Source organism: Pithys albifrons, chromosome 1, assembly GCF_047495875.1.
Source record: "Pithys albifrons albifrons isolate INPA30051 chromosome 1, PitAlb_v1, whole genome shotgun sequence".
Taxonomy (NCBI): Eukaryota; Metazoa; Chordata; class Aves; order Passeriformes; family Thamnophilidae; genus Pithys; species Pithys albifrons.
Window position 1 is genome coordinate 9,128,091 of NC_092458.1, and position 24,191 is coordinate 9,152,281.

General features: G+C 38.5%; 1 protein-coding gene and 1 long non-coding RNA gene across 3 annotated transcripts in view; one reads left to right on the plus strand and one right to left on the minus strand.

The window, feature by feature from the left end:
- CTPS2 (CTP synthase 2) overlaps window positions 1-24,191 on the plus strand; it is a 71,560-nt gene that overhangs the window by 21,027 nt on the left and 26,342 nt on the right. The gene's annotated exons all lie outside the window — the stretch shown is intronic.
- LOC139672722 (uncharacterized) lies at window positions 2,575-5,101 on the minus strand. The gene is made up of 3 exons (XR_011697976.1): window positions 4,997-5,101; window positions 4,624-4,783; window positions 2,575-2,818 (listed from the first exon to the last, which is right to left on the minus strand). It is a non-coding gene; the product is annotated as an uncharacterized lncRNA (long non-coding RNA).

The following is a 24,191-nucleotide window of genomic DNA, read 5'->3' on the forward strand; positions in this document are numbered from 1 at the left end:
TCCAGTCATTTCTTGAACACCTCCAGGAACGGTGACTTCACCACCTTCCTGCACCACCCATTCCAATACCTGAAAACCCTTCCAGTGAACAAATTCCTCCTGATGTCCAACCTGAACTTCTCCTGGCATAGCTTGGGGCTGTTTCCGCATATCCTATTGTTGTTTCCCTGGGGGAAATGTTGATCCCTACCTGGCTACAACCTCCTTTCAGTGTACAGTGATAAGGTCTCCCCTGAGCCTCCTTTTCTCCTGGCCAAACAACCCCAGCACCCTCAGCCACTCCTCACAGGACTTGTGCTCCAGACCCTTCACCAACTCCGTTGCCCTTCTCTAGACATGCTCCAGCATCTCAGTGTCTTTCTTGTACTGAGGGACTCAAAACTGGACACAGAACTTGAGGTGCAGCTTCACCAGTGCGGAGTACAGGGCAAGGGTCACTGCCCTGGTCCTGCTGGCCACACTATTGCTGATACAGGCCAGGATGCCACTGGCCTTCTTGGCCATCTGGACACTGCTGGCTTGTGTTCAGCCACTGTGGACCAGTATCCCCAGGTCACCTGAACAGCTTTCTAGCCACTCTTCCCCAAGGCTGGAGCATTGTCTGGGATTGTTCAGTAGGGAAGGTGAGGGAGTCACATGAGCTCTGAGCACAGCCCCTCAAATTCTTGATCTCATCTTGGTTAATTATTTGCAGGTGATGTTCCCATTAAGTTTTCTTAAGCTTTCTGCTTTACTTTCTAGCCTTTTTGGAAAATAATGATACTTAAATTGTTAGTGTTCTTTGCAGGAAGGCCATTCAGAAAAGTAATGCATTTGCTTGAATGTAGTGCTTGGTATGAATTTTCTCATACCAATGATAATTTGGTAATTTGGCAAATGATAATTTCAAATTAACTCCTTTCAAGGGAAACTCTATTGTCTGTGAACTGCTAATGAACTGGATTCATTGGACAAAGAGTTTTGTTCCCTGTCTGTTATCTTCATCTAATATTAAACTAAGATTTTTGAATGGGCCTTTTAATTATGTTTGTTGTCAATTTTATTGCAACTGCATCCAATACTGATCTAGAGGGGAAAAACAGACTCTTTCCAGAAATAATTGTAATGCTTTTTTCCTTCCTCCTCCACTTGATTTAAAAAAGCTGATTTTCATTGTGACTATTTTTCTTCAAGACCTATTGCACCTTGTATAGGATCATGAAACTGAATTTATTCCACTGGGTAAAACTGCATTTTTCTATATACTCAACAAATTGTGCAGAAATATATTTTGCCAGTAGGTGACACTCTTAAAACATGTTTGTTTGTTGGTGCCCACATTTCCTATTCAGAATCCCAGTAACCTGATTGAATTCCAAAATTTCTAAGGTTGTCTAAGAGATGAAAAGGAACATATATCTCAGTCATGCAAAAGCACCTCTTAAAATTCTGTGATTGTACTTAGGTGTGTCACGTAGCTCGTGTAGCTAAACAAGCAGATGTGTGTGTGTGGTGTATTTAGTTTTGAAATCAAAGCATGTTGTTAATTTAGAATACTTTTTCTATAAAACCAGAAAAAGTTAATAAATATAATTATTTTCTTTTGTATCAAGAAAGAATATATTTCAACAGCTACAGGGTTTTCATAAAAGAATGGCCTGGGAGCCTGTTAGAACATTCATATTATGCCTAAGCATAATATTTTTTGAGTCTTCTATTCATGCATCATTGATGTGGACTACTTTATTCCTCATTTCATGCAGGGGAAATTCAGGGATAGGAACCACAGTTGTATGGGGTCTTGAATGCACTCGACAGACTTTGCAATTCAGCTGAGTCATTCAGCCCTTAAGTAGCTCTGAGTTCTAATTGATTTATCAAGATAATGGAAGCTACTGGTGTTAAAATCCAGTCCAAAATTCCAAGTTATGTAGCAGGATTAGTGCCTAATCCACTGATTTAAAATTTAAAATTTCCATTGCCTTAAAATTTCCATTCCTCTAATTTCTCTCACAAATTTCTTCTTAAATAATAATGCCCATGAATTACCTGTGTGAAAACACATCTGTCACAGGAATCGTGCAACGAAAAAGTTAAAGCTGCACCAAAAAAAGGTAATGAATGTTTTAGTTCCAACAGCAATCACTCAGTTTACATATATACTTGCATATTACAAGAGTAATAACAAAAAAATACAATATACTTGCATAACTATAATTGAAAATGAGCATGTAATGTTGCTGTTATCATACTTGGCATTCTTACATTGTTACTGAAAATAAGTACTTCATATTGTAAAAATTTGAACTGTTTGCTCAAGTGTTGTCTTATGTGAATGATGAAGTGAACTGGGAGTATTGGATGGTATACACCAGGGAACACTCCTCAGGTGAAATGCTACATCTTTCTTTTTGTGTCTTTTAGAAACCATGTGATTTGAATTGATCTAGAGGTCTAAATAATAGCTCAGGTAAAGCAGGGTTTGTTAAATGACACCTCACATAAAATAGAAACAGGTAGTTCTGAACTATTTGCAAGGCATTTTAGCTGGAAAGTGTGGTTAGTGAGCGGGCAGGAAACACAATACAGACATACTTTGTTATCTGTTAAATCTTTATTCCAAATGTTTTACAATAATAAGAAATCTGTGGGTTTAGGTGTACTTATAACGTAAACAAATGCCAGGCTCTTCTTCAAAGCAGTGATAGTCATTCTTGCAGGTACCTTACTGTCCTCTATTAGTTATCCTTTTTATAAGCATCACAAACTCATCAAAGCTGACAGTTCCATCATTATTTTTGTCCAACGATTTAACTATGTTATCAAGTGAGAATTGATCCTGTTTTTATAGGACAAGAATTAAGGAAAAAAAAAAGAATGAAGTAAGTAGATTGCCATGACTAGTCTTCTATTAAGTATGCTGCCAAAAAGTGACACAGACAGTAACAGTCAGTGCTACTTGAAGTAACACTGGTAATGTTTTATTTACTGGTTTGACTGGTCAAACTAGAAGTATAGCTTGCTATTGTTTGCCAAAAATGTTAACAAAGATATGATAACCATTTGGGAAATATAAAGTGTTGCTCAGACAGGTTACTTTGGAATGTAAGAAGCAGAGCAGGCAGAATAGTATTGTGTACATAGTCACCAATAAAAATTAATATGCATACCACCTACTCCTTTATTAGATACTAATTTGGACCCTGCATTTACTATTGGAAAATATGTTGCTACTTTCTTTACATTTTGGACCACGGTCTGAGAGTCTCTTTCCCTCCCATTTTCCCCTTTTTGTTAGGAATACTGTATTCACTGTTGAAAAAATCTTGCTAGTGTTTTAAATCTACTTTAGATTATTATCTTCTGTTATTTGGTATATCTGGTCAGAGTGCATGTAACATACTGATCCAGTGAGTATTCTGATAAAAACCCTGATCAGGCTAATTAAATAATATAAACCAAATGTTAAGTTCTAATTTAAATTTTTTAAATGTTTTCTTTTTTCATACTTTATGTGTGTTTTGTAATGTTCTGTTATGTTTTTATGTTGATTTATTGTGGTGCTTTAAATTTTTGCAGGCGGAGTAGTTGCTTGAAAATGTCTGATGTCCAGACAGAAAACATCAGTATTGCTTGTTCTGAACACTTTCATGTCTGCATATCTGGGAAAATGGGCATGGTGCTAAATGGTCTACAGCTAATATAAAAAACCATTTTATTTCTGAATTTGCCATCACATTTCTATTAATTTTTGGCAATTAATTTCTAACATTTTTAAGGGGAAAAAGCCCTCCACCAACCTTTGTGTTTTGTTTATAAAGCTATTTCATGTTAATTGAAATTGCTAAATTGGATTACTGTAGTTCTCAGAATACTGCATTTTTCTATTGGGGTGCCACTTATTTCATACCTTTAGCAAAAAATGGTTTTGTCAGCTATCCAAAACACATTTTGTGTAAGGATTTGTTTAGCAAAAGAATCTAAATTGAGTTCCTATGCAGCTCAGGAAACATTTAGCAGAGTGTATATATGAATGCAGAATCTAGATTTTTTACAGCTACCAGAAATGGGTATTTCCCTCTCTAGTGTGGTGGAATCTCTTTTCTTTACTTGGCACCTTTCTGGAATGGCAAACCTTCTTTTCTTTTGTGATCATGGGAACTTAATGTAGATAGAAATTGACTGAGACATTTTGCTTTTAAATATGTCCTCTGTTCTATTTGGTTTATAGATTTTTTTCTCTAAATTTTCTAGATTCAAGATTAATTATTTAGACTGAAACAACAAATGTTTTGTAAGACTCAGAGGCAGTATTTTAGGAGAAATTTGGCTTACATTAAAGAAAAACGCAGACAAAAAAACCCAAAAAAAATCCCACAAAAAACCTCTGCAAAACAGCTTATTAGAGTTTTTGCTTTTTGTTTCATAGGACTTTGTTATAAACACCATACTCAGGTATCTGTTTGGAGCTACTGTTCATTAATGTAAATGGAGTTTTATAAGCCCAACCTTATTTAAGAATTATACATGGGGCCAGTGAAACTATTTGGGTACAATAATCTGCCTTGAACATCATTGCCTGTATTTCCTTCTTCCCATCCATTTCATAGGAAACACAGTGAATATAATAAGAATGAAAATTACCTTCAGGTACTGTGCAAATTGATTCTGAAGTAGATTTTTCAGCCCAGCAATGGACAGTGCACTGGTGCTGCCCTCCATTAAAGCATACTGGGTAAAATACTTCAGAAGGTTCTCATTGAGTAAATGTTCCATGTTTCTCAGATGTTGTCTTGAAGAATAACTGCAAACAAAACAAACAATAACAATCCCCAGAATTCAAAATACATCTGACACCCTCTTAATTGGTTTACTAACCATGTGAAATGATTTATACTTAACCTAGATGAAAAGAGTTGTTTTGTTTTTTCTGTAAAATTGGATCAGCTCTCCCAAAAAAAGAAATTAAGTTAGGTCCAAGGATTTGAAACACCCAAAGCATTTAGGTTATGCTTACCTCACTCTGAATCTGGAGCTTTCAAATGTATTCTGCAGAAGTGAGAGTCTCAGATTGGGACAACCTTTATAGTCACTTGTGTGCTCCACCCTAATTATGAAAGTGGCATTTGTCATTGAGTCAGTGCACTAGTTACTGTGTTTTCAATAGTCAAAGGAATAGGATACTTTAGCTGTAGAAATGAGTAATATTTTTCTATCTCTGAAATATGTCAGCATCCTCCACTGCACTTGATGTAGGCTTACTTGGTCTTTATAGGTGATCCTGAAGAGGTTTTCTCTTGAATTTTTGTATTTTGCACTTCAAGATGAACCACACTCAAAGAAGCCTGAAAGAGACTTATGTGAGGATATGTATAGCATTTGTCATTATAGTGGCTTTTTTTAAAATGCTAGATAGAAATTTGTTTTAAAAATATCTAAATAAATAAAATATTAAGATGCTGTTTACTCTCTGTGTGAGTAGGTTATCAGCAATTCCAAAGACACTTTTCCAAATTTTGTGCTAGTTCTTAGCACAGGGAAGTGATAAATTTCATCTGAGATAAATTTTCGGTTCTACTATTAAGAATCAAAACACTGCATGATGTGAATGAAAAAAGACCGAAACATTCTAAATGAGAAAGTTGAATTTAAGGTTCTGAAAAATGGTCCCTTCCCAACTGGGAACAGCTTCATAACTGAGTGTTGTGTTCTGCAGGTTCTGGGTGTTCCATTCCGAATGTTCCAACTGATCATGTTCCTTTGATGGTCTATGGGACATTTTGATATTCAGGCTGTGGTTGATGCTTCATGACCCAACACTGCTGATTCTGCAACTGCTGAATTGCTGGCTCTGTCTGTGGTTTCTATGTGTCGTTTCTAATCTGCCTGCTCTCTGCTGTTGTCATTTTTGTGGTGCTTAGCTACAGGCCCACTGACTAGATTTTTGACCCTGTCCATGACTTCTTGAGAGTCACTCATCAATGCATCCCTTATAACTGTGAGCCCTGAGCCTTGTGGGTCTGTAGGAGATGATGGATTGAAAGGGATGTTTTTGGAACTGCAGGTGTATGGGTGTAGGGTTCCATAACAGGTAGGCAGGAGGTTTCCTGGGAATACCAGGCAAACTTTGCTACATGAATCATGTAGATATACACCTTGCATTTAGCAGTCCATTTGAATGTGCTTGTACTCACTTCCCAGTGTCAAAGAGAAGAGGTCCTCCAGAGACCATATAATTCATTCTTCACTTTTTGCTGCAGTGGGGTTACCAGTGTTTATGTTGAATATCTGCTGATCATATTCTGTAGTTCCTTAAATAGTGGGAACTCCACAACCTCGTTGTCTTGTCCATTTTCTGTGGTTTCTTATCTTACTATTAGACTTTATTACTGTATGTCTACAAGCCTTGTTGCACTTAAGCCCTTGGCTTCTGTCTCCACAGATAGGGAGAACAGACCTATTGTCTTCCTTCTTAAAATGGCCTTTAACATCAGCCAAAATCCCTGTCCTTTTTTGATTCAAAAATCTTTGCTAGTTTAGTCTTCCTTTCTGAGTCCTACTTCATGGATTTGGTCATCTCTTCTTGACTTTCTTCAGTTCGTTCCCATCTTGACATGCAGTGTCCAGAGTTGTACCACTTGTTCATCAGTCTGGGTGCTCATGGATTTGTGGACTTAAATAGTTCCTGAGGCATTTGGTTGATGAGGAGAGAACCTGTATGTCATTTTACAGGGAGGTGTCCAGTTACAGGTCTTTAACAGTGAAGACTTTGTCAAGTTTCTGGACACTTCATTTCAAGCTTGCAGAGAGGACAAGTACACTGATTTTGAGTTCAGTGCAGAAGCTTGGCATTAGCTTGAGTGTCACACAACTGGGTGTAGATATTCCCCCAGAATCTGTCCCATCCAATTGAGGGGCAAAGCTGGAGATGCAATTTCTCCTGTGTTTGTCTTTTCCCTCAGCAGAAAGCCAGGAGCTGTTTCTGTCAATACTAGCACAACCTCTACTGCTGCTGTGGGAGATGGTCGTAGCAGTGCAGGCAAGTCTGAGAGTCATGGCCTAGAATGTGTTGTGTGGGTTCGGGTAGGTCACGTACACAAAACTGGGTCAGGAACTCCATGATCATTAATGACAATAAGGTAATCATAAGTCCTTTTCCTCTTCTTTCTACAGGCAAAAGGAAAAACAAATGTCTGTCTCTCTCTCTCCTTATATTCTGTTTTCCACCTTTGGTAGATGGTGATGTTGTAGTAGTGGTGGGCGATGTGATTATCTGCTGAGGTTTCGGCTCCCCATCTGCTAATTCTCCTTGCCTGCAGCTCCTGTCTGGTAGCCTCACCATGCCTACTGCATTATCCCTTTTGGAAGCAGTGCTGGGAAGCTGGTGTTCCTGATCTATATTGTTGATATTACAGTATTTGCAAAATTTAAGGATTCATTACTTGTCTTTGTACCTAAGGCACCTCTCTGAGTTGAAAATGTAGTAGTAAGATGCTTAGTAGTATGGAAAAACTGTGTTTTGAGGGACTACAGCTCAAGGAATTCAGCCTATTAATCATGTTAATTTGTTAAGGGTTCATTAAAGAATGCCATCTAATTGCAAAAAAGCTTAACCAGTTTTACTGAAACATCTTCCTGTGAAAGTGAGAGACCAATGTCTGGAAATTTGGGTGACCTGCTGGAGAGTCACTGTATGCCAGCTCTGGGGATGAGTCCACTCTCCTCAGATCAGCTTTATTAACAAACCACTGTAATCTATGAGGCTGTCTGAATGAGAGGCTGGTGGAGCTGGGGTTTGATCTCCCAACTCTTTGTCCTCTTCCCTCTTAATTAGACTGCAGTAGTTTGTGTGGCAACTCTGAACTCTGTATTGGAATCAGCCACAGAACTCAGTTTGACAGGTCCCAGTACACTGTATTTTCCAGAAGACCCCTTTGTAGGATGTAAGTTCTATTCTGAAATATCCAGGTGAATTCTGGTTGCTGAATAAGAATTTGAACAGAAGTAGAAGAACATAATAAGTTACTGTTGCTGCTGTTAGAAGATGTGTGACTTACAGACAGTAGCATTTATCTATGCTGAAGAGCAACACTTGAAGCCTTGAAGTCTGTGCAAGCCAAGCTGACTCCCAGTATAGAAGTTGGAATCCAGCTTTGGTGACAGTGGTTTGCTGCTCTTTCTTGAATATATGAAAATATATAGTTCTTGCAGGTTTTGACATAATTGAATTGGGTTTGCCCTGGGCTGGAGAAATCATGTTAGTAAGCACAGTAGCCTTTTGGAATTGACGTTTTTATTGTAGCTTAGATACAAAGCCATTAGAAGAGAACTAAGTAGGTGATGGCTTGTAAGTCTGTTTAGGGGTGCACATCACATATCCTTGTGATGGTTGTAGGTCATGTTCTTTCAGTGATGGTGTGTGCAGATTAAATATTCACTCAGAATCACCTATTAGTGAGTATTGCCCTAATGAACTGATTTGTTGGCATATTTGGAACAAGCAATTCCGATCACATTGGAGAATAAGATAATACAAGCTGCAGGGATGACTGAAGTTTGAACACCACCACTAGTGGTAGGAGGGGTGAAGTTTATGGCATCATGGTCATGTGAATTTAATGATGGATTAAGTGGGATGGTAAGTCAGCTGCTGTCACTTTTTCCAATGTCACATCCTTCCTGCCACCCTTGATGGCTGAATGGTATGTGAATCTGTGCTCCTTGTTTACATAACATCCTGGACTATAAATTGGGTTGGTCTACAAGTGGATTTCTGTGCCATCCACTGACACTGTTGGAAGGGACAGGGCACCTTCCACAGGGGTGGGGCTGTCACCTGAGGGCAGCAACTGTCTCAATTATCCTGTTTCATTCTCTGGTGATAGTTAACGCCCTAACCCTTCAGTACTTTTCCACCTTCTTTAGTGTATTTTACTGTAGCAGCACCACTGTTATTTCTGTGTGAGCCTGGCTGCTTTAAAGCTGGCTGAGGAATCTCTGTGAGGTTTATGTTATGGCCTGGCTGCGGTATTGAAATGTCTGCTGTCAAGGTGAAGTTCGCTGTAATCGAGAACATACATTTGTGGATGTTGTGCATTTGAAAAGGAAGCAAGAGGTGGCTTTGTGCTGAGTATTCACTTATTTCTATTTATATACTGCTTGTGCATAATCCCTAACTTCCAGACATCTGTTACTAGATCAAAGCCCTGTGTTAACTTTGGATACTTTTTGAAATGGAAGTGGAGAAAGATGATGGGACAATTGAAGTAAATTGGGCTGGATTAAGGGAGTCAGTAGAACAAACGATTCCTTATCTGTTTTGCAAAGAAATATTGCACATGTGTAAAATAACTGATTTCTTATTGAGTAAGGAAGTGGGGCAGATTTTGTATAGAATTAATACTGTAAAGAATGTGCATATGTCTATGCCTGCTTTAAATTACCAATCCCCATACTGCATCTGAAGTTAAAAAGGGGATACGTATCCTACAATAGTAGTAGGAATATTTCTTTTAAACTAGTTGTACAGTAGATAATATGCAAATCAAGCTGTGGAGATGCAGATGTCTGCTGCTGCCACGGTGTGTGTTCATTTCAGCTGTAGGAGCTTCGGTGAGTTCAGCGGAGAATCAGTCCTGCAGCTGTAGTCAGTCATGTTCAGACATTCTTGACTTGTTTGAAAAAAGGAAAAGGCTTTAAAGTTGAGATACTGATAGTCAGTGTAATACACAGGACTTTTTTCAAGGTGTGCATTGGCAGGTGTGTGAACTAGCTCTGTAGTGCAAATAGGGGAGTTGTGGTAAAACTTTTTAGTGTTGCCAGTTGGGTTCTTGCTGTCAGGGTAGGAGGAGACAAAGGACTGAGAGAAAAGTAACATCCAGTGAACAAACTTTCTGAAAAAAACCCAAATAATTATGGGTGAGGAGTTCAGCAAACTGCACTACAGCCATTATAGAGATTCTGGCGTTGCTTTGAGGGATGGAACTGTTAGAATGAAGTTGAGATGAGTTGTAAAATCCTTTATGTGTCACAGGTGATGCATTCTTTATATTAAAATTGCCATTGTTTGTAAAACCTCTAGTGGTGATGTGTAAAAGGGTTGTCTCATCTCACAAATTACACTTGAACTATATGGGTTATCCTGACAAGAGTCTCTTGCAGGCCCTCCCTTGTGACATATGCCTAATGCGATGTTGAAGGTGTCTCCCTAAACAGGACTGGGTGTGACTGCTGCAGGGATGAATGATTTAATAAGATGCATTGTTTGTAGTCAGCTTTACATTGGTGATGTGTTATTCATTGTAGCTATATGTGTCAGCTGTTGCTGCCATACTTGCACATCTGGCAGACAAACTATTATTTTGCTGAAACTCCCTGTGAGGTAGATATTCTGTATTGCACAAGAGAGTTTTGAGGGAGAATGTATTTCAGTAAGAGTTTTTATCCTTCCGCTTTGTGAACCTTGACTTGTGCTGCAGTGCAATACGGTCGTTACTGCTGCAGCAGAAATTTGCAGTTACTGTAACTGCTACGAGCCTGAAACTTTGTTCCATACTACACTTGCATTTGTTTCTTAAAATTCTTAAAAGCCATCAAAAATGCATAAATCTCCATTCCACCAAAGCATGTATGGATTTATGATGGAGGGACTTCTGTTGAGTTTTAGGGGAGGGCAAAGTAACTTATACAAGGGACAAGTTTGTTAGGTCTGTAGTGGGATTAAATCTTCTCTCAGCTGTCCTTTGACCCTGGAGGTGCCTGGACTCTCTAGACATCACAGTTGTATCTAAGAACCTTTCTTCATCCTGAAAACAAAATCGATGAGAAGAGATGGAATCAAGTGTGTAGTTCATTTTCAGAGCATATTTGCTGCTCTCAACCATGCAAACCTGATGAACTGTTCAAAAGAGGTCTACAGGTGCACCTAATAAACAACAGGGGCACATGATTCAGGAATTACAAGGCACTGAGATGCCTGAATTCCACAGTGTGCATTTACTAGGAAGAAACTCCTTTGCTCAGCTTTTTTCTTGCCTAGAAATAATACAGAACAGTCTGTTTTCATGCAATTCCAGGACTATTGTCTGTCAATGTAATAAGCCTTGTAGTGAGTCAGAAATGATGTATCTGGTTGTCTTGATCCTGAAAGGGTCTAATCCATTATGTATTCTTACAATTTCTTTAAGATGGTTTGATAGACAGGGACCTGATACAGTATGAGTTAGTGATGCTTTCTTTTAAAGCAAACCCACAGCTTGAGATGGTATGGTGACGTAGTAGGGTACTCCTGGTTTTCTTTTTGTGCATGTGGGAAAGATAGGGAATCCTGGGTTGTGTCTTTTCTGTCTAACACAATTTAACTTTTTGTATTAAACAGCAGGAGCCAAGAGAATGAATATTCTGATGTTTTGACCACGTGGACCAGCATTCACTCTTCTGTGGGTGTCTCTGTACACTGGGTAGGGATAGTGGGCCCTCAGCACAGTTAACAGTGTTCAAGCTCCTACAAATCAGGCACCAAAGTCTCTTACCAGAATTGTGCTGCAGTGTCTGTTTAGATCACTGTGACCCTACTGTAGCTGTGCACTTACTGCTGAAGTGGAAGTGAATTACTGAGACAATGCCACAGAACTGAGCTAAAGGTGCTTGTGCTAGGTAATGACAACCAGCATTGCTCCAGGAATGGGTAGGTTTGGGGAAAACAGCACCAACCATGGGAGGTGCTCATAGTAAGAAAGAAATGGAGGCGATTTTGAAAGGCTTCTTTGGCAGCAACCTCTGAATCTCTCTATTCAATTTCTTTACCTTCAGGACTGTGTGGGTAGGTCAGCCTTGCTGGCCTGATCAGACTCAGCAGAGAAATAAATAGCATAGTGTTAAGAACTCTGGAGTTCTCTATTTTGTTCAGAGAAAGAGATGCTTATATGCAGCAGCTGAGCACCAGAAGTTAATAATTCTATCAGAAGTCTGCAAGTGAGCCATGTCATGTAAAATCAGATTATTGGTGGTGTTCTGGGGTACGTTTCATTATCAATGTGAAACAACAAAAACAATGCTGCAAAGTAATGTCTTAACCTTTGGCACAGGAATCCCTCATCTGTTATTATCTGCATTTTGATGTATTGGTATCTCGATGTAATAAATGTTTGCTAAATTTTTTCCAAAGACTGTCAGAATGACCATGAATAACTTTCAGTTCTCTCTGATATGAGAGTTTGGGACAGTGGAAGCAAAGAGCTGCTAGATAAGTTGTCCCTCCTTGTCTTTTTTTACCAAATCAAGAGTTAATGTGGGGCATCAGGGGGAACTAATGAGGCTTATGAGAGGAGGAGATGTTGTCTAACTGTCAGTATAAAGCAATTGGTTGTCTAACTATTTTATAAGTGATTATGCCCTTTTGAAATAAATTAACCTACTACTACTTAACCAAATTTGTAGTCAAAAAAGGATATTGCTTGTATACATAGCTTAATTTTAGATTGTCTAATTACCTAATGTGATTACCAAATCAAAACCAAATTACAGTAAGTTCAATCAGTAATAGCAGTACTAGTTTGGAAGTTCACAATTTACACAAATGCATCAAAGGAGCAATTTGTAAACATCTGTAAATGAGAACTTTGAAGAAGTAAATTTGCATTTTGTTGTAAACTGGAGATAACAAATTAACCACGTCAGTCATAACTCACTTCTCAGTTGTGCTAGTGAGGAAACCAACTATCAAATAAATTGAATTTACCTTGGAGCCAGTTTCATCTGTTTTAGGTTAGGTACTAGTCTTCTCTTTAAAACAAAAGGACTTTGCTTGTTTTGGGTTTTTTCCTGTAATAAACAGGAGTTCACAGCTAAGTTGTAACAAATTGTACCTTTAAAAAATTTCTTGGGATTCAAAATCAAGACTAGGGAGAATGTTATAAGTAAGTTTTAAGTGTCTTTAGCTTGTAAGGATGCACACCAAATACTGTGTGAAGCTCAGCTTAAGGGTATTACCAGTTTGAAGCAGATCTGTGTAACCCCGAGATACCTGTGCATGCTTTGTGTCCTTTGTGTGTTAGAACTGTCAAAACATCAAAAAAGGAGAAACTGTGTTTTTTCTCTGAGACATGACTAAAGTCGATTATTCCCATCCCTGCTCCACGGTCACCTTCTATTGTTCATCAGATCCTAGTATTGAAAAGCCCTAATATCTAGCTATGTGGCATCTGGATTTACACATTTGAAAAAAATGAAAATATATCTATACATGTATATGTAAAAACACTTGGTGATTATTGCATTGCAGGTAAAAGATAATTTAGATTTAATTAGCTGTGGCTTCCATTGAGACTATCATTTGGCCTGGCTAATTATAGAGAGCCTGTGCAGGGATCAGAGATGTAACTTAACATGAAACTGTTAATATTGGTCTCCACTGATGAGAAGGAAGCTCAACAGTTGGCTGAGAGTCTGGGACAAGTACCAAAGCCTCAGTATTGCTTAATTTGTAAACTAAAAAATTAGTTTTGACAAATCACAGCAGACATACTGTGACTGCAGACAACAACACAGATTGACAACCAGTGCTTGTACAGCTTGAAGTTTGTGCAAAACTTTTTTTATATTGTGGCAAAAAATATTCTAATCTTTCTCAGAATAATCCACTTTAAGTAGAGATAATTAAATTTCTTTTGAGGTTTGTGTTGTCTTGCTATGAATGCGGAATTGTAAGTGATACTATAGAGAAACATAAATTCTCTAACACCAAATAAATTGTCATTTTTGAAATTCAGTATCATTAGCCCCATTATGAGGGGAATATATTTATATTACCACCTCACCCAACTTAACTCATTTTTACCTGCATTTTCTGAGCTGAAACATGTAAATGTCTCTGTCTTCTTGGAGGCATTAGAGAGCCAATAATGAAGCCAACAACTGAAAAAGTTTCTAATACTTCGTCAGTGAATTTATTTTCTTCATTTCACCACTTCCTTGCAAACTTAACAAAATCTGAAGTTCAAGTGACAAGTAGCACCAGAAGGAGCTTTATCTGAGATTAGGAATTAAAAGAAAAGAACTCTGCTTTCCTCTTAGAACTCAAATTGAGCTGATGAAATATATTTGTGAACGAAGGACACCTGTGGATATATCACAGGTAGTCAGTGTGTGTGGTGTTCTCCAATGCATATTATGATAGAATATTTACTTGAGAAGAGCACATTGGGTCAGACCGCAGCTCCATTTGGTTAATCACCTCTCTCTGCCTTTACAAAGTCTTTGCTGGCAGTGTCCCAACCTCTTAGAGCAGCCCAGGTGCCCCCTACTTCTGCATTTTTGTTAAAGGATCTGCTAGGTTGCCTGGCACGGGCATCAGGTGTTTCAAACTGCAGGTCTCTGGATCTCCACTGAAGCATTTGCCACTTTGGCATCTCTTGGTGACAAGGCTGATGAGAGGTTATTCACCACAGTTACTTGTCCAGCTATTTCTCCCTTCAGTTGCTTCAAAATTGAATGAGTACCACCTGTTTCCACTGATTTCTTACTGTCTGTTTGTTTTGTAACTACTTCTTTTAACTTTTCAACTTGAAATGGGTGTATCAGAGTTTCCCCAGAAGAAGGACTTTAGCTTGGGAATGTCTTTCAAACTCCTTGACAGTGCACACCAGAATGCTGCTCTTTTTTTTTATGCCATGGTCATAGTTCTTTGAATATGAGTTTTATTTTTTATTCCCGATAATTGATTAACTTTACAATGGCAGATTTTTTTCCTTAAATGAAAATGAATGAAAATAATTAACTCTCAAGTTATTGATGCCTTTTACAAGTTGCTTCTCAAATATTTGGGGACTGAGGATAATTATTTGGTATTTATTTATTTCACTTAAATATATTTGTATTTCTTTATCTTCATCCGGACATAGTTTTTGTGAAGCATACCTTTTACTGGTAATAGTCTCCTGTTTATTTTTCTTTTTTAAGGTTTTCTTAATAAAAAAGGATTTTTTGAAATAGAAATGCATGTTACATTTTCAAAATGGTTTTGACCTTTCCAGTACTTACATAAGGAATTACGTGTAACTTAATTGTACATCAAATAAGGATATTTATGCTACATACAAAACATTTTTCTGGATTAGGTTGTTGTAGGTGAGTATCTGTCAGGATCAGCAGAGAACATTTATTTAATGGAGAACTGTATGCCCAAGTCTGCCTTGGTATTGCGCAATATACTTGAATAGTGTGTTACCTCAGAGTGAACTAAGAATGGTCTGGGTTGGCATACATAGTGTTGACAAAGAATGGATGTGGAAGGGACATTCAGAAAGCTGTTTTTGTGCAAGCATGTTGTACATGTTAAGGCAGAACAGGACTGCTTACCTCATGGCTTAGATGAACATTTCAAGCTGCCACATGTTTTGGTGTGATTCTCCAGCTGGAAAGTAATTGCCTCTTATGTGCTCTGGTCCCTACAGAGAGGAGCACTCAGGTGCTTCCCTTAAAATACCCATCTGAAAGTTTTGCAGCTGAAGTTATCTGAGGCGATTCCCGCACACAGGGACTGTCTTGGAAGCACTGTGGTAAACTAGTTCCTGCCCATTGTCCTCTTGGGCAAGTTACAAATATAATGCTGGTTAATGAAAGAAAATTAATTTGTGAGGGGATTGTCCTGATCCCTTAATGCTGAGATTGTATCACTGAATATTAACATTTCCTCCCACCCACCAGCCTCAAAAAAAGCACCCATGCAAACAAACTTGCAGAAATTGTGTATCAAAAAACAAATTAAATTCAGGGCACATAAAATGGATTACCTGTTCACATGTTTCTACACAATTCTAATTAACATACTGAATATTCACATACTGAAAACTACATGGAATCATCTCCTGTTGTTGTAGCAGACAAAGAGCACAGGACCAAAGGTGTCGCACAGAAACTAATTTTATTAATCTACAGGTAACACACACAGAAATAAAAGTTACTTTCTCTATATTCTAAATCCCTCCCATGGTCACTTTTCATAGGTCCATGACAGTGTCCATATACTCTGCCACAACTTCTAGTGGGATATTACACACTCTTCTGATGTAAATTTAGTTTAATGAGAAATTGTCAGCACACGTTCCATTCTCACAGCTTGCTCCTTCTCAGCTTCCTTCTTATTTCATGTTGTTTTAGCTCTTCCACCAGTTTTCTCACAGTCTTTATTACCTCTTGCTGTTCTCAGTCATCCAGGGAAGCCACACTTCATCTAGGTTAAAACTGCCTGCAGTTTCAGTCTCCATATGTGATATGTGATTTCCATAGAAGTTTCTCCTACCTAGATAACTGACCAAGTTGCATTAAGGCACTGGCCTTGTTAGGAGCTCACCTGGGAATGCATGTTTTCTGTATCATTGACTGCCTTGATTCTAAAGTGTAGGAACAAGATTAGGTGTCACAGTAGTCCTGGTTCTGCTAGGTTAAACAAATTGTATAATCTACCTTTTTTTCTCATACCAAATAAAGGTAATGAGACAGATTTGCTTTGTAAAGTGACTTGATAACCTACAAGGAAAGGTCTGTGCAGCAGCTGAGGACTTCCACTCTTTTCATCACAACTTTGTAGACAAGCAGGAGTGAGAACTGGCATTGAACATGTTCCTAAAAGTGCATGGGCAAGAGCAAATTAGGAATTCAAATCAGTTGCATAGTTTTATTGGAGGGTATATTTAATGAGATGTGAATGCCCTGATCATTATGTTGTGAACTATTAATTTCTATTAAAAATAAAGGAAAAACTATCAGCTAAAGTTTTATTTTTCATAAATCCTCTGCCATACTTCATTTGTTACAGTTTGTTATGGGTACTAAGGAGTAGAGGTGAGGCGACTGGTGTGACATTTAAACAGATGTTAAACCAAGCCAGGAGCTTTCAAAGAGGAAGAGAGAAGGGCAATACAAAGATGCATGTGAAATATTTCAAGATATCTACATGGTGGATATGAATATCAAATTAGTGTGATGGAAGAAATATAATGTGAAGAATTATAATGCAGACTGTTCCCCAACTTCTTGTTAGTGAGCTTTTCTGTTTTCTTAAGTCTGTATTTATTTGACTCCCATCCTTGAATTTTATGTGATGATAAGATATTCCATATTGGGAAGTTAGGCACCGAACAAGAGAACTGCATTTACAGTGGATTTGACAGCGATTCACTGCAGATGTGCTTTTTAACTAAAAATTATTTCTTGTGCATTCTGACTTTTGCTTCTGCCATTGGAGACAAACTATTAGAGGTGCAGGTGAAGAATAAACATGATTTTTGTGTGGGCACCACCGATTCCTTTTCCTTTGCGAGGCTGTAGCTGGTCTGTGTTGCTCTGTATGAGAGGCAGGGTCTGCACCAGCTGCGTGTTGTGTGTGATGCCGTGAATGACCCTTCCCCCCAAAAACAGGACTTCGAGCCACGTTAGTGTAGGGTAAGATAAAAAGTAAAGGTCCTTTAATAACACAGGGCCTACAGCCCACAGGAATACATGATGACATGCATGTGCCTCAGTTCTTGTTTCCATGGCTTTTATAATAAGATCCTCCAATCATTGCTTTACACATTTCTCAGTCCAGCCCTAGTCCCACCCCTGGACCAACCCCTGGAATTGGGTCTGGGGTCGTCAGGACCCTCTGTCTTCATCAACTCTTCTTCCTCAGGCACACAAAGGTCTCTTGGAGTTCATCCAGTTCTGGCTTTTGGGTCACTCTGAACTATGTTTATGTTTCATTCTGTAGGCCTTCTGATATCCTTCAGCTCTTTACCTTGGAAAGGAGTCTAAACAAGATTAATTAACTAAAGGAATTTGAGCTCCCTGTTCTGGGACAGGGGTAGTGATAGAAAGGCATTAAACTTAAACTGTTAGAAATATTAACCCTCTAAAAATTTACAACTACTGTGTTCCTAAAATCTACAAAACGTGAAAATCAGAACAGAAACCCTTTCGGCATCATGTGCCACTGTGCTGGGTGGTGGCACAGCCTGGGACTTCTGCTGTGTGGCAATATCTTTTGGTTGCTTGGTAAACATTTGTAGCATTTGAGTGGATCACTGCATTATCTGTTGAATTAATCTGTACCTGGCCACCCACACTTTTCACAGAGGGTGTCTGGAATTCTTCTGGGTGTGTTTGCCTGATGTCATCCCAATTAAACGACTGCTTGATCTGCACTAGTATTAAGTTGACATGATTCTATAGATACTACTTTCTTAGAAACAATATTAGTAAGATATTTCCTGTAGGTTTTTGCCATTGTCCTGGGTTGAGCTGAAAAAACGCTAACTGTCCAGGACAGAGTGAAAAGGTTTCCTCCTCCCCCCAACCAGCTAAGGGAAAAAGAAGAGGGAGAGAGGGAAAAAAACCCCCCGCAAAACCAGGTTTATGCTGAAACTAACTATGTGTATTTATACAGAAAAGAGAAAATTAAGAGAAATTACACAAGTTATGTATAACAAGAAATAATTTCCCACTTCCCAGTAAACACGAATTCTACCATTTTAACTACAAATTATTCTAGAGAAGTCAATTCTTCAGAGACAGACTTAAGCAGAGAGAAAAGCTAAGAACAAACATTTTACTTCCCTAACATAACATGATGGTAAGCCGGTGCTCCAGGCTTGGGCCTCCCCATCCCTCCTGGGACGACAGAGTGTCTTGCTGGGACCACAGCTTGTGAAGCAACTGACCAAGCCACTCCCACACACTGGATTTTACACCCTTTGAGATGATGTAGTATGGTATGGAATACAATATGATTGGCTAGAAGAAGTCAGCTGTTAGCTAGCTCGGCCTAGCTTAAATCAGCTGACAATCCTAGGCCTAGCTGAACTTTAAAACCTAAATTTAGATCCATCTGGCCAAACCCATAACAGCCATCTTGTTGCTAAATAGGAATTGATCTCAAGATCCATTTCTCCTCCTCTCTGACCTTTTTGCTAATGGTTCTCCATATGCACACACACTTCCTCTCTGCTTCTTTTTCTTACTTTCTCATATGCAGCTTTTCCTATCAGTTTATACTTTAAAAGTGTGTACTGTGTTCATCGCAAAAAAATATATATAATTTTATGATCTGTTAGTAAACAACTGTACAGGTATGTCTGTACTTCCATGTTAACTCAGGACCTTGTACATGAATCCAGGCATCCTAGAGCTGCTCTCTGGGGCTGTGCTGGGGGAGGAAGTGATCAGAGTGTCAGCTCTGCTGATGTAGGTGGCATGGATGCAACTGGGCAAGCCACTTGTCTTTTTAAATGCTGTCTGAACTTGATCCCTGATACCTTTATAAGCACAATTAATGAAAGCAAATTCCAAATAATTCTTGTAATTTGATGTTGAATGGAATAGAGTCAATCGGCTGGGGGAGGATCACAAGAAGCGCATGATTAAATTATGATCTGGACAGTGATATTTATTATGTTTCTGGAGGAGGCAGAGATAAAGTGAAACAAGAAGAATCTTACTCAGAAGGAAAGACAACATGGTTTCTGTGTGAAATTAAAAAAATTGGATTGTAGGTCGTAAGTCTTTTATCAGAAGAAAGGTTCTTCCAGGCAAGATGATCTTTGGCCAGCTGAAGCTTCTCTGAGTGGAAGCAGGAAATTATTAAATGTAGAGCATGTGACTCAGAGCATCCCTGAAATGGCTGGCAGAGGTAATCAAGGTAATTAATCTCTTCTGTCATATTAATATAAATAATTTTGGTTTTCTCAAGCTGATGTGGACTGAATTGGATAGATAGTAATGAAAATGCCAACCTAATTTTTTGCAAGATAATCCAAGTGGTTAAAGTTGTATGTATCATTGTAATTATTGTCCTATGCTCTCTTTATGTTGTTGTTATTTGTTCTGATATAGTTTACAATAAGAAACTATAGGATTTAGGAAATCTTAGAACTAAAAATCAGTGCCTTGATTACCATTTTGTGATATCAGGCACTTGCTTTAGTTCTTCCAGTTCTCCAGCTGGAATGGAGATCATGATGTATGTGTGGAAGGGAGGATAACGACTCATGGAAGTTATCTCCACTGCTGCTATTGAATTCATAGGGGAAAAGAAATCCCACTGCTTGTTCCTGGAGAGCTTTCCAGAAGACCAGATGTCCCTTCTGTGTGCCTAATGAGATATCCAGTATTCAGATTGTTCTCTGTAATTTAGGAAAAGTTACAGGCATGAAAGATCAGATAGGCCATGGTACTTCTATTGTCTCGGGCATGTCATGGAAGACAAGAGTAGTAATTAACATTACAGTGATTGTGCCAGAGGCTTTCTGTCTAGAAATTCCCTGTTGTAGTATGTCTGTTCTGCTCTTAGTCCATAAGATTAATATTACTAGAACATCTCAATTAGTAAATTAAGGGAGGGGACCACTAAGGAAGGCGATGGTCAACTTCATTTCATTTGTTATGGTTTGTTATGGGTACTAAGGAGTAGAGGTGAGGCAACTGGCGTGGCATTTAAACAGAAGTTAAACCGAGTCAGAAGCTTTCAAAGAGGAAGAGAGAAGAAGGGCAATACAGAGATGTACGTGAAATATTTCAAGATATCTACATGGTGGATATGAATCTCTAAACAGTAAAAGTGGTCCTGCTTGCCTTCCAAAACCAGTTACTTTAGTTTGCACAGTGTTCTTCCTGGGTGGGATCCTTTGTGACATGGTTTCAAAACACACAAATGAAAGCAAAGAAAAGAACGAGGTGTAAGTAGGAAGAAGCATGACTATACTGTAAATTAGTATGAGAGCTACTCTAGTCTTCATTGTCTACATTTCTTCGTTATCTACTTCTGTTTTCATTCCTACAAAGTTACAGCTGAAATGTAAAAGAAGAGTTCAAAAGAAAATAGACTTGCACATCAGAACAGATTGCCTTCAATTAGAGGTTACAGTGGTTGCTGTGAGCTGGTTGCTTTTGTGTGGTTTTGCAGAATGGACTCAGCTGAGCTGCTTGTTTAGAGAATCAGATTTTGGCACACGAGTTAGGCTCTTGGTGTGGAGTAACATTTCCTTTCACTGTCTGCAGTTGTCTACAACTTTAGTAGGATTTCTTTTCGAAGATACACAATCTGCAAAATACCTTGTAGCAGTTTAACACGGTTGCTCAGTGGTGCCTTTAAAACATTTCAAGTTTTTTTTCTCACTGCTTTGTCTGTCCTTGGGATCTTGGATTGCATTATGTGGTTTTTGTTCTTAGAAGTTGAATTAAACACCAGGGAATTCTTTTTCTGAGTAACTGTATTCTTTTTCCTTCTATTCAGCTGATTTTCGTAAGATGTTCACCTATCAGAGATACCACTGTAGCCCAGCTAATAGAGAGTTCTCTCTTTAAAGAAGAAATGTCAGATTTTAAATTTTGGTGTACATTTCAAAAGGTGATTGATCAGCCATTAAAGCTTATGGTCTGCCACTGATGTTTGGGCATAATATGAAGCATGATACCCTAATTGGAATGAGTGGTACCAGGCTGCTTCCTACATATCTGTAGCTGAGAAGTCTTTACGGAGCTATAATCCTTTATTTCTGTTTCTTTCATTTACTCCAAAGTCTAAATAAGGCATTTTCTTGTGCCAGTATGAACCAATGTGATTGTGTATTTTTGTCCTTCAGTTAAAAAACCTCAATTTAATGATATATTAATCTGATGTACAGTAATTAAATCTGGTTGGTGAAACCATCTCAACTGCTAGAAGCTCTTAATCTCAGTCAAGTGTGTGTTGTCAGATAATGTAAAAATTATCAGGCTGAATCAAAAAGACAGTAATTTCTCTTAAAAGTTAAACCATGAAAAATAAAGATATATTTAGGTTTGTATTCTTAAAACTGACATGGATTTCAAGCTCTAGATGACATTTGCACTTCTTTCTTTTTTCTGTGAATAGAGCTCTTATTTGAAAACTTCCAGTCTTTTTCAACTTCAAAGTACCTTACCTTTTTTTCTATTCAAATAGCTATCCATTTGATAAGATGCTTTTCCATATCAAATAAATACAATAAGTAGTCCACGATGTATTTTATTTCCATTACAGCAACTGTTGTGTTTTAGCATGTGAACACACAATTTCAGTAAATTTGTGGCAGACGTGCCTCCACACCTGTCTTGGCAGGCCTGAAAAAGGAGAACTTGCAAAAAATAATTGTAAACAAATGGCTGTGGCTTGCTGTTCTGATTAGCATTTGAGAGAGGTTACTTAAAAGAAGTCTTTCAGCTGACCCAGGACCTGTCCAGGGGTTTCTTCTCAGCTCCACAATTAGCTGGAAAGTTTAACACTACAACAAAAGTACCTTCCAACTAGAATAAAAATTAAAATAGGGCAATCTGTAATTTTCTATTTGCTACCCACTTGTTCCCTTTCTAAAAGAAATGACTCAGTTTCTGCATCCCTGATTATCAAGTACCAAATCATCACTGGGCAGATCTGGAAGGTGAACAGAATATCAGGATGATCAGTGGCACCATTCTGTGAGAAGGATCAGTGATTGGAATCCAGGCAGTCTTTCTTACTCACAAGTCTGGTGTTGGTCTGATTACTTTTGGGAAATGGGATGAAAAACAGTTGCTAGTTCTCCTCATCTTCCCTGTGAGGATATTTTTTTTTGGCAGATGAACAAATTTTTTTCAAGAAATACTGGGGCAGTGCAGATCGAGGTACTGAGCATTGTCTGAAAGCCCATACCAGTAATTCTACTCAGTGAAGGTCTGGAGTAGTGACCACTTGAAATAAGCAGTTTTCCTACTTACTTTTTTTGAAGTAAGCTGTTTCCCTTCTGCCTTGTTCTTGCTGAAGGCACAGATAACTGATAATGAAGTGATTCTAACTACTGTTAATGAATGAGATACAACTGGAACAGATGTTTGGTCCTGCATGATAACTTGGGTAAAAACCACTGGACTGTTTTGAGGATAAACACCTGCTGTGCTTTGCCTCTGCTAAGGACAATCTCAGGCCTCCTTGGCTACTTTGCATTGCCTCACTAGTGGGGCTTGTTTGTGGCCAAGTCTTCCATGGCAGTTGCCTGTAGGATGTAATTATTCTCCGAGTCAGAGACCATCAAGCATGCTACTGTTTAAACAGTCTCAGGCCATCAGTGTTTGATTATCCCTGTCCCCCCTTCGTGGCTGGGGTGTTTGATGAAGGGACCACCAGGCTCTATCTCATTCTTCAGGTTCTTCCCTCTGCTTTAGGATGCTCTGAAGCACTGACTTTGCTTCATGCCTTCTTCCTTCTGTTATACTTGATTTAAGTGCACTTAGGGCAAAATTTCACCTACTAGCAGTTTCAGCTGGAGAATTCCCCTTCAAAGGCAGTGACAGAGTTCTCATTTTTTAAAAAGATCTATGTGGTAGAAAGGATTTCTCCTAGCTACAGATGTGCTGATCTTCCTGACATTGGTGAATATTTGGTCATTAATTATCGTATGAGCTGGCCCAGTCTGAAGCCTGAGAACACTCTTCCACTTTCTTTTCAGTTATTCAAGTCTGTGGCAAATCCTGCCCTTTGTGGCATGGTGTGACTGGTACTCCAGTGTATTTCTGTAGCCAGCCTTGTCTTATCCTGTTCCTTTTGCTAACAGTAACAGTCTGAAACTTTCTGCTTGATTAAGTCTTTAGGCTGATTGTGGGACATGTTTTTGGAATAAGTAGAATGAGTTCTTAAAATGCTGTTAAGGAATATATATATGGGCTTTGTGTCTCAACGTCTCCATTAACTTCCTCAGTTCACTGCACTGTACTTACTGGTGAGCAAGCAGTGTTTGAAAAGGATGTCACACCTTTTATGACTTTGGCTGAAGAAAATGCTACAAAACATTCTGTACCAGAAACTCTGCTTATTCAGGCAGAATCCTTCTTAGTGACCTTTGAGACTTGAATTAGATAAATGCTCTCAGGAAGTTACTTAATTCTAAAATAAGAAACAACAAATCTCTGGAAAAGAGGCTCACCCAAACTGGAAAATTATTGACAGTGGTATGCTATGGGATTTTAAGAGTTTAAGAAATTTGAACTGGTATTTGCTAGAAGGTTTGGATACTGTGCTGTAGTTTGGTAAAGAGAGTAGAGGACAGGATTTTTCAAGCCAGTTACTCATATCAGTATGTAACTGCATGAATCAGCTGTTGATCATTTCTTCTTTGATCATATAGTGATGGTGGTCATTGTTTTAAAAACAAACATTAGGTCAGTCAGAGTAATGGAGCACTGAG